Source organism: Macrosteles quadrilineatus, unplaced genomic scaffold (genome assembly GCF_028750875.1).
Source record: "Macrosteles quadrilineatus isolate MER2022 unplaced genomic scaffold, UCM_ALF_1.0 Scaffold_9__3_contigs__length_116548681, whole genome shotgun sequence".
Taxonomy (NCBI): Eukaryota; Metazoa; Arthropoda; class Insecta; order Hemiptera; family Cicadellidae; genus Macrosteles; species Macrosteles quadrilineatus.
Window position 1 is genome coordinate 115,086,442 of NW_026542602.1, and position 19,036 is coordinate 115,105,477.

Genomic DNA, 19,036 nt, shown 5'->3' on the forward strand with positions numbered 1-19,036 from the left:
GGCCTGAGCTTACACCCAACTATAGGCCCTAGGCCTAGGTTTTAGCATAGGCCTAGACCTTTGCCTAGACTAACCAACACAAGTAGGCTAGGTAAATAGACTTCTCATCCTATTGTAAATTTTGAAGCTCGTTTTTCGTCTTCTAGGCTTAGTTTTTAAGACATAAATTCTTTATTTCATAATTTCAAAATTACATTATAGGCCTATTGGCATAGGGCCTAGTCAAGTTTACAATGAAATGCACAAAAGATAAAATATAAAAAACTACTAACTAAAACAATTTAACCTAGTAAATCTAACAGAACAGAAACCACTGATAACATGTCAGCAGAAAAAACGCAGGCTCTGTAGCAAGCTGTTTCATCCAAAAATTGTTTATATTACTAAAATGTTTTCTCCTAATCCTGAGCAGACCAGTCTTCAGCTTTAGATGTTGAGGAAGTTGGTTAAAAAGTTTAATTCCATTGTACAGAGGGTGAGGTTGCAAATTTTAAGTTGAGAGGACGGGAATTTTTAAGTTGTAAGTTATGATGTACATAAGGAATATGGACTGGAGTTAATGTTGGTGTTAAATAATGACTGATGTTTTTACAAATGAAAGGGTCTCAAGGATGTAGCCTATAGTCAGGGAAGAGTCAAAATTGCAGCTGACCTGAATGATTCCTTACAAGATCGTCTTCTGAAAAGGGAAAATATAACATGAATAGCCTTTTTTACATTTTAAAAAGAAAGGAGGTACCTACGAAGGTACGGAGGTACCCTACGCTTGTTTTCATATCCCCAAACAGGCAGAGCATTTAAGTTAAACTAGGCTAGATATGATGGCAATATCAAGCCGTAGTAAACAGAAATAAGAACTTCCAACGAGAAAAATTCCTTTAACTTATTTACACGTTTTATCAAGTAGGCCTAATCAACATGAGATCTAAACATTTGTCTAAGTGGGTGCCTAAGAATTTAACAGACTGTGCAGGACGAATGAAGGTTTGATCAAGAAGATTGACATATTCGGATCATTGTTGGACCGGTTTGAGAGTCAAAAGTTGATTAGCAGGGGTCTTTGCAGTGTTGGTTTTCAGAAGGTTATCATCAACACTGAAGCGTTGAAGTACGGCATTTGCCTCTATGAGTGCCATTTGCTAGGGAAGGGCTGGATAATGCTAGGGAAGTTTCATTTGCAAAAAGGCACAGTTTAAACCTTGGGTTATGCATGAGGGGAGGTCATTTATGAAGAGGAGGAAAAGCAAAGGGCCAAGAATGGGGCCTTGAGGCACACCTCTCATTACAGGGGTTTCTGAAGACTTTAAATCTACTTTGAAGCCCGGTGTAATAGTGGATTGTATTTCAACACATTGTTTCCTGCCTTTTAAAAATTACGAAAAACACTCAGAGGCAAACCCTCGGACTCCTATTTTGTTTAATTTAGCTAGGCTTAGGCCAACCATGTCAAAAGCCTTACTCAAATAGAAGAAAATACCCATTGAGAGTTGCTTTGTACATCCAAAGCTGGCACCACTTGGTTCACTAAGGAAAATATTGCGCACAAATATTGCACTTGTAGTATTTTTGCTTTTGACAAATCCATGTTGATCTTTGAATATTACAGTAGACTCCCTCTTATCTGGACTCCTCAGGACCGAGGCCAGTCCGGATAACGGGTTTTCTGGTTAAACCGACGTCCCCAAAAACTCGTTAAAACTGACTGTTTACTGTCATATTCAACTTAAATTTAGGAGAGCGTTGTATTAAGACACGTGATCACTGGTCTAGAATCTTTCCCACAAGAACAGACGTTTCAGTACTACCCACTTCCTGCCGATCTAGTCCGGTTAAACCAATGTGCTGATAAAAATTGTCCGGTTAAAGAGATGTCATTTTCGCCGAGTGTAGTCCGGTTAAACCGATGTCCGGTTAAAAGGTATCCAGATAAGAGGGAGTCTACTGTATATTATTCTTTTCGGAAAATGCCCAGAGCCTCTCTAAAACAGCCTTTTCATATATCTTGGACAAACTCAGAAGCATAGAAATGGGCCTATAATTATTTCATTTTGTATGGTCGAACCCCCTTTTGAAAATTGGCCTTCTGCAAGTTTTAGTGCATTGGGAAATTGTCCATGCAGAAAAGAGTGGTGTTTGTGAGATTGGTTGGAGGATTGACGATGAAGTCTGAAAACTCTCAAAAAATCATTAACGGTATTTCATCAGCTCCTGAGCTTATCTTGCTTATTAATTTGTTTAATTTTTAATTGTTTTTTATTTTTGGATTCTACTGTTGGGAATTAAAATACCCCCCCCGCAGCAAACCTGCAGACTAAGCGAACTTCAACTTGTCTGATTACATTTTTACACAAATATTTCCATAAATAATACATATTTATTCCCTATTTAAATAACATTAGATTTAACAAGTGCTTAGGTTTGCTGCTACGGGGAAGGTAAAAAGTGTTTTTTTTACCATACGTCAATAGTATAGGATGAAATAAATAAATTTGCCAAATTTTATCAATATATATCCATAAACAAGTAAACTACAACAATTTTCATTTTCTCCATTAGAATAACATAGGAATTTTAAATTACACTATTTTTGAATTTTCTCCGTGACCGTTAGGCATACAACAGCGCTTCAATACACTAAATTATTTCTTTTTTTAAGCTCTACAAAACAGTTTAAAAAGAAATTGCAAATTTTTTTGTTTTTTGGGTCAATGATGGGAAAACCCCATTTTTACCCCATAAAACCCCCCATGAACCCCCGTTCCCATGGTCCGATTATGCTGGAACGCAAACTCATTCGAATAAACGTAGGTTTACACGTTTGTACCAAATTTCATCAAAATTGGATCATTTTTGCTCGAGTTATCGCGCTTACGGACATACATATATAGGCTATAGGCTATATATATATATGAATTTGAACGGTTGGTGTTTTTGCCCTCTAGGGACCTCAAAATGAAAAATTAAATCGGTCCTGGGCCCAGGTCTTACCATGAGTACTACGGTAGTAGCTTATTCCCTATACGGGAAATTCGCTAAAATGAGTTATGTCTAAGATTGTCCACAACCTCAGACTCAGGAGTGGTGGTTTTCAGTGCTAGACATTCGTTATTATTAACACAAAAGAAGATTATAGAATCAAGATTCAAATATGTGATTTATGAATCAAAATTCATAGAAGTTAGTACACTTTTGTTTATGTCTTGTAGTCTTGTTATTGACTAAGGTCGACTTGTTCCTCAGACACTGTTAATTAATATATCCCATACTCTCATATATATTACTCTCATATAGTCATATGTAGTTTATAGTGGAACCCGAACCCCATTTTTGCCTTGTAGACTAATCAACAAATTGGTCTAATTAATTATCATAATAGTACTGCGGATAGTCGTAGTACTCACTGGTGCGGACATTAATCTACAGCAGGGAGTATCGCATCCACAGTGCATGCCTATAAATATCCACAATTTGTGACCTCCAAGTAGCTGGATTAATAAATTCCAGCCCAAATATAAATATTGCTAAAATCAATTAGGCCGGCTGTAGGCTATAGCAATCAATTTAACCGGTGGAGACGTGTATCAAAGTTCTGCTAGGTTAAATCATTAGGAAAGTAATTATTTTAAAGATAAACTAGAATGAAAGAATTAAGTAATATATGAATAAAGTACCATGAAGAAAGTTAAAAAATAGATATGTAGAGAACAGAATAATGCATTTTATATTAACATTTTATCATGCATGTAAATTTTTAGACTATTATTAATTATTCATTATTCAGTGGCATTCGTAATTGACCCTCTGGTAGAGAGAATAGACTGTGTCTAGTTTAATAAAAAACACAAAAAACTACACGCACACATTATTAAAGATAGAGTGAAAACGGAACTGATTGGTGGTGTGGTTAAGATCATAATATAAGAATAAGAATAAGAATAAGAATGCTTTATTGCCGTTACACTGGTTTACATGCATGGCACAGTCAAGGAAATGTCTTAGAACTAAGGTTTTAACTAAGGTTTAATTTTACATCATTTATAAAGTCTATTTCTCTATATGGGCACAGGTTTAACAGGTAGTTTTTAAGTACTATTTTAAATTTAGAACAATTAAAACATCTAATTCTATAAGGTAACATATTATAATACGGTTTGGACTTTTCAATAAAACTAGTAGCTGTGGTGCTGTATCGACACTGTCTAGATATAAAATTGCAGCGGTTTCGTGTGTTCTAACTTGTAACTGTGTACATTTTCATGTGTGTCTGTTTTACTAAAACTATTTTTTGCAAACACAAGGCAGTCTAAAATATACATTGCTTGTACAGTTAAAATATTAGCTTCCCTAAATAATGGTTTACTGTGTGTACTAAAATTTATTTATGTATTAGTTTTAATAATAGCCATAATAAAAATTGTGTAAAATTTTTAGGTGTTTTATAGCATCTAACAAGGTATAAAGTCCACACTGTTCTTAAGCATGTTTATGATAAATATCCCTTTGTTAAGTTGTTTAGCTGTATAATCAATATGCACTTTCCACTTTAAGTTAGATGCTATAAAACACCTAAAAATGTTACACAATTTTTATTATGGCTATTATTAAAACTAATACATAAATCTTGGGTTTTTTCTATATTTAAAAACAATTTATTGGCCTTACACCAGTCTTCGATTAAGCTATCTGCTTTGCATGCCATTAATGTTGAATTTAGCAAGTTCTCACTTTGAATTTATATGGCTAAATCATCTGCAAAAAGATAAGGCTTAACATTTATTATACTCCACATTTCTTTTGACTTATTCTTTGCAGTAAATATTTTGTTTGAGTTGTAATTTACTTTTGCTTCTTTAATGAGTTTAATTTGTGCATATTAAATGCATTTCAAGGTATAAAGTCCACACTGTTCTTAAGCATGTTTATGATAAATATTCCTTTGTTAAGTTGTTTAGCTGTATAATCAATATGCACTTTCCACTTTAAGTTAGATGCTATAAAACACCTAAAAATTTTACACAATTTTTATTATGGCTATTATTAAAACTAATACATAAATCTTGGGTTTTTTCTATATTTAAAAACAATTTATTGGCCTTACACCAGTCTTCGATTAAGCTATCTGCTTTGCATGCCATTAATGTTGAATTTAGCAAGTTCTCACTTTGAATTTGTATGGCTAAATCATCTGCAAAAAGATAAGGCTTAACATTGAGGTTTAGAATATTTTTAGGCAAGTCATTAATGTAGATTATGAAGCATACTGGGCCCAAAATTGAGCCCTGTGGAACACCATGTAACACCTCTTTATATTCAGAAAAAATACCATTGCAATAAACACTTTGATATCTTTTATACAGATATGATTAAAAAAAATTTAAAGTATTTGCTTCAAACTTATAAAAGGCAAGTTTTTGGAGTAGTAGTTCATGGGACACAGTGTCAAAAGCTTTTTTCATATCATAAAACTTCAAAGATACATTATTTTGCATTTCTAACTCATCTAAACAATAAGAAATTAGATTCTGAACTGCATCTTTAGTTCCTCTATTAGCTCTAAACCCAAATTGGCTATAATTAAAAAAATTATTCCCTTCAAAATAGGATACAACTTGTTCATTTATCAAACTCTCTAAAACTTTACTAATTACAGGAATAATACTGATTGGTATGTAGTTATTTAAATCTAATCTATCACCAGTTTTATGTACAGGAATTACTTTAACACATTTTAAACAATCTGGATATATACCCTCAACAATACAAAGATTAAATAAACTAGGTGGCGTTCGCAGAAGCATCCACAAAATTGAGCGGAGTCATCAATGGTTCATATTATATTGTTTTTGTCATACTGCAGTGAAAACAGTCGTCATTGATGCATGCGTTGCGGGTCTAAAGTAGCATTTTTACTCTTTAGGGAATAAAATTCGTTTTTAGCCTCTATGGAGTAAAACTCAGCTGTAGTCAACTCAGTTGTAAATTTCTATTGTAAACGATTGAATACGTATCGAATTATGTAACGATTCGTGCTTTATAATCATTTTAACCTACAGTCTACAGTCTCTTCCCATAGCATTTTAGCATTGCAGATACATTAATCCATTCCCACACTCAACACTGCCCACCTTTACTACTTCCTTCACCACCCCCTACGTCGTGGACCTGTTTCCGTCTCTTACCATAGCATTTTAGGATTGCAGATACATTAATGTAATTGCCAAAGACAGTTCCCACACTCTGCATGGCAAGCCTTACTAATTCCTTCACCATTTCCTACGTCATAGACATGTTTCCTTCCCTTCTCACAGCATTTAAGTATTAGATACATTTATCTAACTGCCCAAACGGTTCCCTCACTCTGCACTGCCAGCCTTTACTACTTCCTACTTCGTGGGGGATGTTTCCTTCCCTTCTCATAGCATTTTATGATTGAAGACACATTAATCTAACTGCCACAGACGGTTCTCAACATATGTTCATACCTACTTCCTAAGCCACTTCCTACATCGTGGACCTGTTTTCATCACTTTCCATAGCATTTTAGGAATTTAGATACGTTAATCTAATTGCCACAAACATTGCCCACACTCCGCACTGCTAGCCTTTACTACTTCTTTCACCATTTTCTATGTCGTGGGCATGCTTCCATCCCTTATCATAGCACTTCAGCATTGCAGATACATTAATCTAACTGCTACAAACGGTTTCCAGTTCCCAAACTCCACACTGCTCACCTTACTACTTCCTTCACCTCTTCTTACGTCGCAGACATGTTTCCCTCTCTTCCCATAGAATTTTAAGATTGTAGATACCAAGATACCATAATCTAATCGTCATAAACAGTTCCCAGACTCCGAAAAACTCGCCTTTACCACTTCCTTTATCTCTTCCTACGTCACGGACCTGTTTACCTCCCTTCCCATAGCATTTTAGGATTGGGGATACCTTAATCTAATCGTCATAAACAGTTACCACACTCCAAAAAACTCGCCTTAACTGCTTTCTTCATCACTTCCTACGTCACGGACCTCTTTACTTCCCTTCCCTTAGCATTATTGGAATGCAAATACCTTAATCTAATAGTCATAAACAGTTTCCACAATCCGCACAGCTCGCCTTGACTACTTCCTTCACCACTTCCCACGTCGCGGACCTGTTTTCCTCCCGTCCCATAGCATTTTAGGATTGTAGATACCTTAATCTAATAGTCATAAACAGTTTCCACACTCCGGACAGCTCGACTTGACTATTTCCTTCACCACTTCCCACGTCGCGGACCTGTTTTCCTCCTTTCCCATAGCATTTTAGGATTGCAAATACCTTAATCTAATGGTCATAAACAGATCCCATACCCCGAACAGCTCGCCTTTACTACTTCCTTTACCACTTCCCACGTCGCGGACCTGTTTCCTTCCCTTCCAATAGAATTTTAGGAATGCAGATACCTTAATCTAATCGTCATAAACAGTTCCCACACTCCAGGCAGCTCGTCTTGACTACTTCCTTCACCACTTCCTACGTCACGGACCCGTTTTCCTCCCTTCCCATAGAATTTTAGGAATGCAGATACCTACCTAAATCTAATCGTCTTAAACAGTTTCCACACTCCAGACTGCTCACCTTTACTACTTCCTTCGCCACTTCCTACGTCACTGACCTCAAGCTAGTGTCGTCATTTGATTATATTTATGATCCATACCATCCTTTATGTTCTAAGTACCTGGGGACCGAGCTTTGCTCAGGTAAAATCATTAGTTTAATATGAAAGCAGTCTTTGTATTGCAGATACATTAATCCATTCCCAAACTCCACATTGCTCGCCTTTACTACTTCGTTCACCACTTCCTACGTCGTGGGTCTGTTTCCTTCCCTTCCCATAGCATTTTAAGATTGCAGATACCTTAATCCAATCGTCATAAACTGTTCCCGCACTCCGGACTGCTCTCCTTTACTACTTCCTTCACCACTTCCTACGTCGCAGACCTGTTTCCCTCCCTTTCCATCGCATTTTAGGATTGCAGATACCTTAATCCAATCGTCATAAACAGTTCCCGAACTCCGGACTGCTCGCCTTTACTACTTCCTTCACCACTTCCTACGTCGCGGACCTGTTTCCCTCCCTTCTCATAGCATTTTAAGATTGCAGAAACCTTAATTTAATCGTCATAAACAGATCCCACACTCCAGACTACTCGTTTTGACTACTTCCTTCACCACTTCCTACGTCGCGGCCCTGTTTACCTCCCTCCCCATATCATTTTAAGATTGCAGATACCTTAATCTATACTTCAAAAGCAGTTCCCACACTCCGGTCTACTCACCTGGACTACTTCCTTCACCACTTCCTACGTCGCGAACTTGTTTCCCCCCTCCCCATAGCATTTTAAGATTCAGGGTGTCCACATTCTGGAAAGTCAGGGATAGTCATGGAAAGTCATGGAAAAAAAATTTGGTCATTGAAAGTCAGGGAAATAGGCAAGAAGTCATGGAAAGTCATGGAAATTTCCAATTATGGATGGATTTGAGGAGACCATTCAATGCTCTAGTCAGCCGTAACCCGGACTGTTGTAGCATTTTTCAGGATTTTTCACAAATGTTCGACAATTCAATTTATTACAGTTGCATTATTTTATGAGTTTTCGGTTTGTTTTAGTTCATTGTTGTACCTATTGTACTCCATTGTTAACTGTTATTACATATTTCAGTATTTTCTGCAAAATAACAAGTCCAGGCAGTATTATTTGTGTGTGTATGTTATATTATAATTTGCGTGTAAAGTTCGTGAGTCATGGAAATCAATGGTAAATGGTCATGGATAGTCATGGAAAGTCATGGAAATTAATGACACATTTTTTGTGGACACCCTGAGATTGCAAATATCTCAAATTAATCGTCATAAACAGTTCACACACTCCGGACTACTAGCATTTACTAAATCCTTCACCACTTCCTACGTCGCGGACCTGTTTCCCTCCCATCCCATAGAATTTAAGATTGCAGATACCTTAATCTTATCTTCAAAAACAGTGCCCACACTCCGGACTACTCACCTTCACAACTTCTTCGCCACTTCCTATGTCGCGGACCTGTTTCCCTCCCTTTACATTGCATTTTAAAATTTCAGATACCGTAATCTAATCGTCATAAACAGATCCCACACTCCACACTGCTACCCTTGACTACTATGTATCGAGTTCAGTTTAATCTTTGCTTAATAGTAACAACTGATGTTTTTCCTTTTGTACTGTATTTTGTTTTGCTAGTATACTGTGGATAGAGAACTTCTGCGCATGCGCAAGCTGAGGTGCCCGTGGGTACAGAACGTCGCGTTATGTCTTAAAATGTAAACAAAATGACAACAATGGCGGAATGTTTTCTCATAAGGCCCATGTTAAATTTTCAAAAGTTTGAGACCCAGTAGGGCGGATTCCTGAGAGACTTTTTTAACGCCATATAGATGTTGGCACTCACCGATATGGTCTTTATCACCATGCAAAATTTGAAAACGATTGATTCAGCCGTCTAGGAGGAGTTTGCGTATTACGAAATGCTTAAAAGTCGATGTATAAGAGCTTCGCTCGCTTCGCTCGCTCCGCTCAATAAGTTAGTACTTCAACTATATACACTGCAGCCATTTTTATAATATCTGAGTTTAGTCCAAAAACATCTAGACATCTACTACTGCTTAGCCTATTAATTTTCTCAAATACCTGTTCAACAGAAAATGGTTTCAATTTAAAACTAATATCTGCCATTGTGTCCATACCCCTCAACACATTAATATAGACTTCAGAAGATTTGTTCGATGTTGATAAATTATTAATCAAGTTGTTTACAGACTCTAAGAAATGGTTATTTAAAGATTGAGGGTCGAGATAATTTTTACTTTTGCTTTTTCTATTGACACTAACTTTTTTATTTATTATACTCCACATTTCTTTTGACTTATTCTTTGCAGTAAATATTTTGTTTGAGTTGTAATTTACTTTTGCTTCTTTAATGAGTTTTCTGTATGTTCGTTTAGTTATCTTGTATTCTTCTCTGCATGTTTCATTTCCTGTCATTTTAAATTCATCCAAAAACTCAATGCATTTTTGTTTCAAACACTGCAATTCATTTGTATACCAACGGTTGTCATATTTATCCTCACTACTCTTATCTGCTACCAATTTGATTGGCATTGTAAAATCTAAAACACTTAAAAAAAATATTCAAAAACAGGTCAAATTTCTCATTTAATGTTTCTAATGAATAAACACTAAGCCAATTTACTTTACTTAAATTTGAACATAACAAAGCACCACTCATTTTATTAATGGGCCGTGAGATCCTAAAACTATTTTGCCCATTCATACACCTGAAATGTAATCTAGTAGATAACATAACTGCATAGTGATCTGATACAATGGATAAAGATACTGCTATACTGATAAAGATACTGCTATACTGATAAAGATACTGCTTTCGTTATAACTTAATACTTCAGGTTACTTACTTGATACGTCGTGTACAGATAGTCAGAATTAAGCAAAATAGTTTGTTAAAAGTGATGTGATGCTTTTCTTTTAAAATTTACCATAGTTAATTTGATAATTTCTAGGTTATCCGAGTTAAATTTTTCTCTAAAAGACGTATTGGTTGATCCTACTGAAAGAGTACACACAGATCCTGCAGTCTTTGGAGATGAGTATGATACATATTTCATGGCCAAAAGTTACTTTGACGTCAAAGAATATGACAGGTAAAGGTTTGAAAATATTTTATTTATAGGCTAATAGTTTTAGCTTTAAATTTTATCAGAGCAAATTACTTTTGTAATGCCATATTATTAATTTCTTATCGGTGTTAGATTGTTCTTATTGTTAGATTGTACCCTATTGTTGTTAGTGTAATTTCATCAACAATGAATCATTATTTAAGGAGAAACAACAAAACAGACTTAAATAATTTTACTGTTACTAGTATTCTCTTGAAAATAAAAGGTTTAAATTCCTGTTGTGCTTGAGAGCACAAAAACCACTTGAGAGTGATCAGATATTTTTTCTCAGACGACCACTGACTTTGTATCTTAAGGTTTGTTTAAAAATTAGATATTAAACTATTGTGAATTTTCTTCATTTATGGAGTTGTGAAAATTTTTTATAAACACAAACACAAAGACACATAATTGAAAAAATTTAACAACAATTTGAATAAATTATTTATAGGCCTATATACTGACTGTGGAAGTGTGGCGTTGTCAGCATATGGTGGGTTGTAAACAAAAGAGTCATTACCTCATTAGTAGAATGACTCTACAAGGAATACAATTTTCCAGGTACCATTACAGACGGTATCCTGCCACGGTTTATTATTTTCCAGATGTGCTCATTACACAGAGAGAAGTACCACACCAATTTGTCGTTTCCTCCATGCTTATTCCAAATACTTGTCGTTGGAAAAGAAAAAAATTGAGGACATGACTGATGACTGGCCAGATCCCAGGATCAACTCGAAACTGCAAAGTTTGTGTCAAGATTTGAGAGCAGATTATCTAGACTGGAAGCTAGACTCTTACATGCTGTACTTGTACGGTGTGGTTCTGAAGAGGAGAGACCTACATAATGAAGCTATACAGGTTTTGGTTGAGGCCATACACAAGGAGCCACTGCATTGGGGGGCTTGGATCGAACTGGCCACTCTCATACCTGATCGAGCAAAGGTAAAATTATTTTGATCACATTTTCTATTATGAATTAATTAATAACTTTTACTCCACAATAATACTAGGTACCTACTCAGGTTTTTGTAAATTTTTATGGCAGTGATATTTCCTAACTTTAAAAAAAGTTGAGAGGTTCGGATTGGGTTTCCATTAGGGGTTTGGTGATTGATTAGGCCTACTTAATGCAAAATGCTACTGGTGCAGATACTAAATAATATTCGGTGTCAAAATAACATATAGGATTCAAATGTATATTTGTATCTTTCACAATTTTCAAGCATTAATTGTTTGTTGTTGATGTATGGCAAGGGGTTTTGCAAGATCAGTGTGTTGAAAAACTCGCATCAAAACACTGTGTGCTTTTGGAATAAGGCCTAATATTGCATACCACATAGCCCTGTCAAGGTGTTCTCCTCTACTCATTCATCAACCAAAAATCAGTGGCGATGTTTTTCCATTGTTTTGTTCATGCAATCCATCATTTGATTATTCACACATTATGTTTGAGCGCTGCTGACATTTGTTCAGTTCCTAATTTTTCGTCAAAGCTAAGTTTATAAATTGTTTACCCTCTTAAAATCAAGCAATAATATCTTCATCGACTTCAAAGTAACCTACAAATCTTTAAATCTTGTTGAAAAATACCAGATATGGTACGAATCCTTATATTTATTTACTAAACATTTCTTTTTTCAATTATAGTGTGCAATCTAAATCTAACCTGTGACTTTTCCATTGTCAAGTACTTATTACCTTTCTAATTAGAATGTTTGGATTGTTTAATGTGCCGATTTTAAATTCAAAGATTTAAAATCCGCGCCAGGCAATGGACAAGTCAGTCCAACATGACGTAACGCGGAGGAATACTACACTCGAACCGTGTCGCGTGCAAACGTCTCGTCGTCACTCGTGGCTCAGTAATCGCGTAGTCAACATGTGAAGTCGCGTTTTGTCGCTGGTGTAGGACGAATTTATTAATATCTTAATTCGTAGCTCGGAAATTAGCGTTCGGGCGGAAATTGTACGTGCATCAAACGATCGCAATTGTCAAAATTTCGCCGAATTGCATTTGGGGGTGTGTTTTATTAGTATTAAGTCGAGACAGTTGAGATGCCGGATTGATTGTTCGCGTTCGTGATGAAAATTCGTACATGCATCATATCGATAGCAAATGTCAGTTTCTAGCGAATCGCGGGTCGTCGTGACGGTATTTTCAATTGAATCATTAAACGCCAGCTCGAAAAAACAAGAATTAATAAGTCCTACACCAGAAAAAACCGTGTCGTGATATTCCGCTCGGTCAGACAAAAAGTCAAAATTACCACGAGTCAGTTTTTAAATGTTCGGTACGCGTGAATCTTCGTCGGAATGAATGTTAATGTGTCGACATGTGTACGTAAGTAAATGTTTGTGTTATTTGTGTTTTAGTATTAAAATAGTCTTGCCAATCTGCCACATTTTTTCACATGTACCACTCATTTTACAAGTTATGAATCATGTTTTGTTTGGTCTGAGAATTTCATGTTTCATTTGGTCTACTTAGAGCACATGGTCACGATTCAGGATAAAATGTTTTATTAAATTTGGTCATGTCATACAAAGAATTTAAGTTATAATAGTGAACCTAGTCAAATGAAAATTATTTATTAAATTGAATTGAAATGGTATATTAATTTAAAGAGCAATGTTTGTCTGTGATATTATTATTTTTGTATTCTATGTAAAGTCAGATTCTATCATCATCAGTATTATTATTTGAAACGTTTGTATTTCATGTGTAGAATAATTTTTGAACAGTATTACATTTTTTAATAGTGAGAGTTTGATTGTGTAACGTAAATGGGGGTAACAGAGTGCTCGGTCGAAGGCTAGGGTTGATAAAGGGTCATGAGGATAGACTCCCATTAAATTCATAAATATTAAATACTAAATAAAAATTATCAAATAATCGACTCAGCAGTCGATTGGCCCCATTGCACTGATCAGCAAGGAGTGATGTAGATCACAAACCTACATAATAGTCCCTGTTTGATTAAATTGTAAACTGGCCAGTTTGATAATTACGAACATCTTTGGGGAGTCTGGTGATCCAAAACAAATAAATAAAACCATCAAGGCTAGGTTTTCCCGAGACTTTGCAGTTTTAAAAATGAACAAACCGCCAATTTGAACATTCAATCTTACAATCAACTCTCTCACTCTCTCTTTCAAAATATTGTTAAATTGTGCACAAAAAAGGTTATTACATTGTTTATATTTGTTACTTGTATCACAGCTCAAGTCAACTCATTATATAGCATTTTTACAAATCACCATCTTTTCATTATCCTGTGTTTCAGCTGTTAGTATCATTAGTATAAAACTGGTAAAGTAAAGAGGTAAATGGCTTAACTGAAAGAGGTATACAAAGTATTCACAATGAGTGTTGATGATCACATTTTGTAAATATATTTTGACAGTGCAATTTTTATAAGCTCAGTTCATAATGTTTAATGTTAAATTGGTGAATTCATGAGCAATCGGCTTAACCGAATCCAGTATATATAAACATCTTGAAGTCATACTTTTGATAAATATTTCCTGAACAAACAGTTTCACAAATATTTTCAATCAATATTTCAATATTATTATTTGCAATTTTACAGTTTTACAGAGTATCAATTCATATCACAATCTTTCATCAGAACAGCACATTTTGGTTCATGGAGTGTTCAAATAACTACTGAGGACATTACAATCACAGAGCTGCGCAGTGGAGTTAAAGATGTTAAGTGTGGGCCCTGTAATTAAACATCCCAGAAGTCCGATTTATGGACCGTGAGAGGTCTGATATGTTGTCCTCCTTCACACCTTCTTCAGCTTAATTCTAACACTTCTTAAAACTAATGGATGTGTTTATTTGAACACTCCATGAACCAAAATGTGCTGTTCTGATGAAAGATTGTGATATGAATTGATACTCTGTAAAACTGTAAAATTGCAAATAATAATATTGAAATATTGATTGAAAATATTTGTGAAACTGTTTGTTCAGGAAATATTTATCAAAAGTATGACTTCAAGATGTTTATATATACTGGATTCGGTTAAGCCGATTGCTCATGAATTCACCAATTTAACATTAAACATTATGAACTGAGCTTATAAAAATTGCACTGTCAAAATATATTTACAAAATGTGATCATCAACACTCATTGTGAATACTTTGTATACCTCTTTCAGTTAAGCCATTTACCTCTTTACTTTACCAGTTTTATACTAATGATACTAACAGCTGAAACACAGGATAATGAAAAGATGGTGATTTGTAAAAATGCTATATAATGAGTTGACTTGAGCTGTGATACAAGTAACAAATATAAACAATGTAATAACCTTTTTTGTGCACAATTTAACAATCTAACAAAAAACCACTAAGTGGTAATACTTTCCCCGCCAAGTCAGCAATCCAAAAAAGATAATAAATCATTGTTTTTTTCCGCCAAGAAAAACAATGTAATGTATGGCTTGTTAAATACTTCAAAACATCAATGGCATCTTTGCAATGGCAAAAGTTTACTGTTAATTTATTTTCTGTAGTAAAATTACATCATTTTGTTGGTTTCTACTTTTATTTTTTATTTTTAAAATCACCAAGTTTGGCACCTTGGCGGCAGACTTTTGCTTGGTTTTTTCATTAAAGTTACGTTTGAGGATAATTTCATAAATCAACTTCTCTAATTAATTAGTCCAACTAACTAAGTATAATAATTTCGAGGTAATCAGTAAATATAAAACCATCATTATTATGATTTTATGAAATGTGGCTCAAATAAGGTCTTTTTTTAAAAATAAGCTATCACCTAGCAATGTACTAATGGGAGAGATACTTGCTCAATGAAACTAATTTTATGGTATTTTTTAAAGTGATCGAGCAAAAGTCTGCCGCCAAGTTGCCAAACTTGGTGATTTTAAAAATAAAAAATAAAAGTAGAAACCAACAAAATGATGTAATTTTACTACAGAAAATAAATTAACAGTAAACTTTTGCCATTGCAAAGATGCCATTGATGTTTTGAAGTATTTAACAAGCCATACATTACATTGTTTTTCTTGGCGGAAAAAAACAATGATTTATTATCTTTTTTGGATTGCTGACTTGGCGGGGAAAGTATTACCACTTAGTGGTTTTTTGTTAGATTTTATTTATTTTTGTAGAAAATTAACAGTTAAAATAAAAATTCTATTTTCTTTGAAAAAAAAATTAAAATAAATTTTATTAGTAACAAAGTAATAACTGCTGCCTCTACTGTTCTGTTAATAACAGCATGTACAGATTCTTTGAACCAATGGGCCATCTTTGGTTTGATATTTGTTCATCATTGGCTGTTGTCCAACCTGAAGCTGTCTTCATGGTACAAGTGTAATGGCCTCGTGATATTGTATCTCCGTGATGAAAGATTGCTGCTGTAGGTCTGTATGTTTTAGTACCTATAGTCACTTGAGCACTTGGGACTCCTGCTATGTTTGTTGTGGTAATCTTTTGTAAGTTGTTGTTGAATATTAAAAACTGTAAGAGAACACAGCGGTTTGACTTCGTGACGTGTACTTTGCCCAGGCTCGATCCTCGTTGGCCGCATTCAGCATTACTGCACACATAATCCAACAAGGGCTCCCAGTGGTCGTTCATCGTAAGGCTTAATAGATTTCGTAGTGTTACTTTACCAGCCACCACGGGGATTCTGATTATATTGCCTGTCTCCTCTTGCCCTGTGAATGTGTAATGACAGTGCTGGCATTTTGTGGTTTTCACCGTGCTGTATGAGATGGCTTCTATAATGCCCTTGTTGGTCTCCAATAAGTCCAGCAAGAACAAAGCACAGTCTTGCTGCTCTGTCAGGGTATATGTATTGTTGTTAGGGAGGTTTCTTAAAATCACTGTATCTAAAACAACCTCCGAGGGAGACACTTCGTAATCATGAAGATGTTGTTTTAACTGAGGACAAATTAGTTCCGAGTTCTTTATTATCTCTCTGATGTACGGAACAGAATACAGCATCTGAACTGCAACATTCGCATAACATGACACACGATCATTGTTCTTAAACCCTCTTAATGCTAAAGTTGACTGAACTCTCGATCTTCCGGTAGTCTTTGCAGAGGGTACTGGTTTTGTACTCTCATCCTGCACTTTTTCGACATTTTTGGTCTGGCACCACTTCCTGTCTCTCACATAAGGAGCCGAAGAGGAGTCACAACTTGTGTTGTAAAGTGGAAGATCAGATTTGTACTTCTGCCTTAGTCTGTTGTATTCGAGAATGGCGGATTTCTGAGGCTTCACATCTCTTGGGTTAAAGTTAATAAGATGAAGCCCTTCTAATGAAGTCACTCGTGACAAGGCAACATATGATTGGCCACATGTAAATATGGACTCCCCAATATCAATTATTACGCTATTTAAGCTGAGGCCCTGGCATTTGTGAATTGTAACCGCGTAGGACATTGATATCGGGAATTGCTCTCGATACACAAATGCGTTATCCATCACTTGAAACTTGACGTTTACTCGCTGTAGGTGATGGGTAATGCCACAATCAAAGTTAATTGTCACTGAGTCTACATCATCAGAATTGTCTGTATTAAACCTCAACCCCGTTACTGTTCCTATGGCGGAGTTAACTAGCCCCACAGTGACATCAATGTTTCTGCGCAACATAACTTTAGCACCAACCTTAATAGGAATAATTTTCTCCATACCAGCCGTTCTGCTGCAGTCAGAGTTGTAAGATGACAGTATCTTTTTAACTTTGTTTTGTTGACGAGGTAGACAGTCAACTGAGTCTTTTGCAACCAAGTTAACGACAGGACCGCTTATTCTATTGACCATTTCATCATTTATTATGGAGCATTGGTAACCAGTTGAACAAAGGCACACAGAATTGTTGGGTAAAGCAGACAAGTAATCTCCTAGTAGAGAAAGGTTTTCCGAAGCAGTTTTTCCATTAAGATGTATTTTCTTGCTTTCAATTAGACGGATGTCCTCAACGGTCATATTGCCTACTCTGACTTTGCTTAACACATCAGCAAACTTAGAATCTTGAGCTTGTCGCATGTTTGTAGTAAGTTCATCATAAGAGAACTGTTCAGACCAGATGTTAACACAAGACAGAGAGCCAACAAAAGAACTAAGTTTGCCACTGTCAAGTTCAATGAATGGGGAGTCTTCATGTACTGGTGGAAGTTGCAAAAGGTCTCCAAAGAGCAGTATATGTTTTTTACCAAACCAGCCGTTACTTTGGTCTGAGGTGTTGAATATTTCACACAATCTGAGATTTATGTACATCAATGTTAGATTAGAGACCATGGACACTTCGTCTATTATGAAGAGCACCACATCTTTCAGGTTGGATCTCAACATTTTTAAAACATCATCAGTAAGAGCTTTGTACTTTGGAGTTTTTCCATGCTCAACTGGCAGCTGAAACACTTTGTAGATCGTAGAACCATTGATGTTGTAAGCACTTAGTCCTGTGGGAGCTGATATTGATGTGGAGGCTTGAAGACATTTTTTAGTCCAAGAGCTGATAGTTTTGATGAGAAAACTCTTACCAGTACCTCCCACACCACTTACAAAATGTCTCAGATATTTATCTGTCCCATCAGAGTTTGCAACAGCTCGTTTGACATAATCAAACACTCTCTTTTGGTCATCGTTGAGTTTTTGGTATTTTGTCTCAAACGGCTCGTCATTGGGAGCCCAATTGCTGTCCCTGGCAGGCTGGGATGCGGGTACAGGTTCATTAAAGGGCTGAAAGGCTATATTGGATGGATCAGCAACCTCTCCTTCTTCTGCATTGATCTCTTCAACTCGGTTTTGAATTTTGTCTCTTGCATTCTCCGATGCCGCAATTATGTCTTTTAAACGTTTGTCATATTTGAAGGCTTGAGTGAGAAGTGTCTGCTTGGCCATAAAAGCATCTGTGTATGTTTCATGAGACTCTTTCAGCTCATCAGTTGATCTCCAACAAAGAAACATAAGAAGTAATGCATGGTAGTATTTTTCAGGATCCTGAGTGGGGCTGTACTTATAGTGATTCAGTAAGCATGGTCTGACTCTTTTAGTGAGGAATTTGCCTGAATTCAACTTATGCACTTCACGGTCGCCTTTAGGTGGTTGAGCAGCTATATCGTACCATCTCACAAAGTCGTATAAGTTCATATCTTCAAGTTCATCTGGTCTAGTTGGGTAGTGGTCGTCAACCCACGACTCGTAGAATATGTTCGTCGAACTTGGGTCCATATTTCGTATCTTGTCGATTTTTTGTAGTCTTTTGCGTCTGGTCATGCCTACA

At 35.8% G+C, this 19,036-nt stretch overlaps 1 pseudogene; it reads left to right on the forward strand.

Moving 5' to 3' along the window:
* LOC129002316 (cell division cycle protein 23 homolog) overlaps positions 1 to 19,036 on the forward strand; it is a 56,341-nt pseudogene that overhangs the window by 266 nt on the left and 37,039 nt on the right.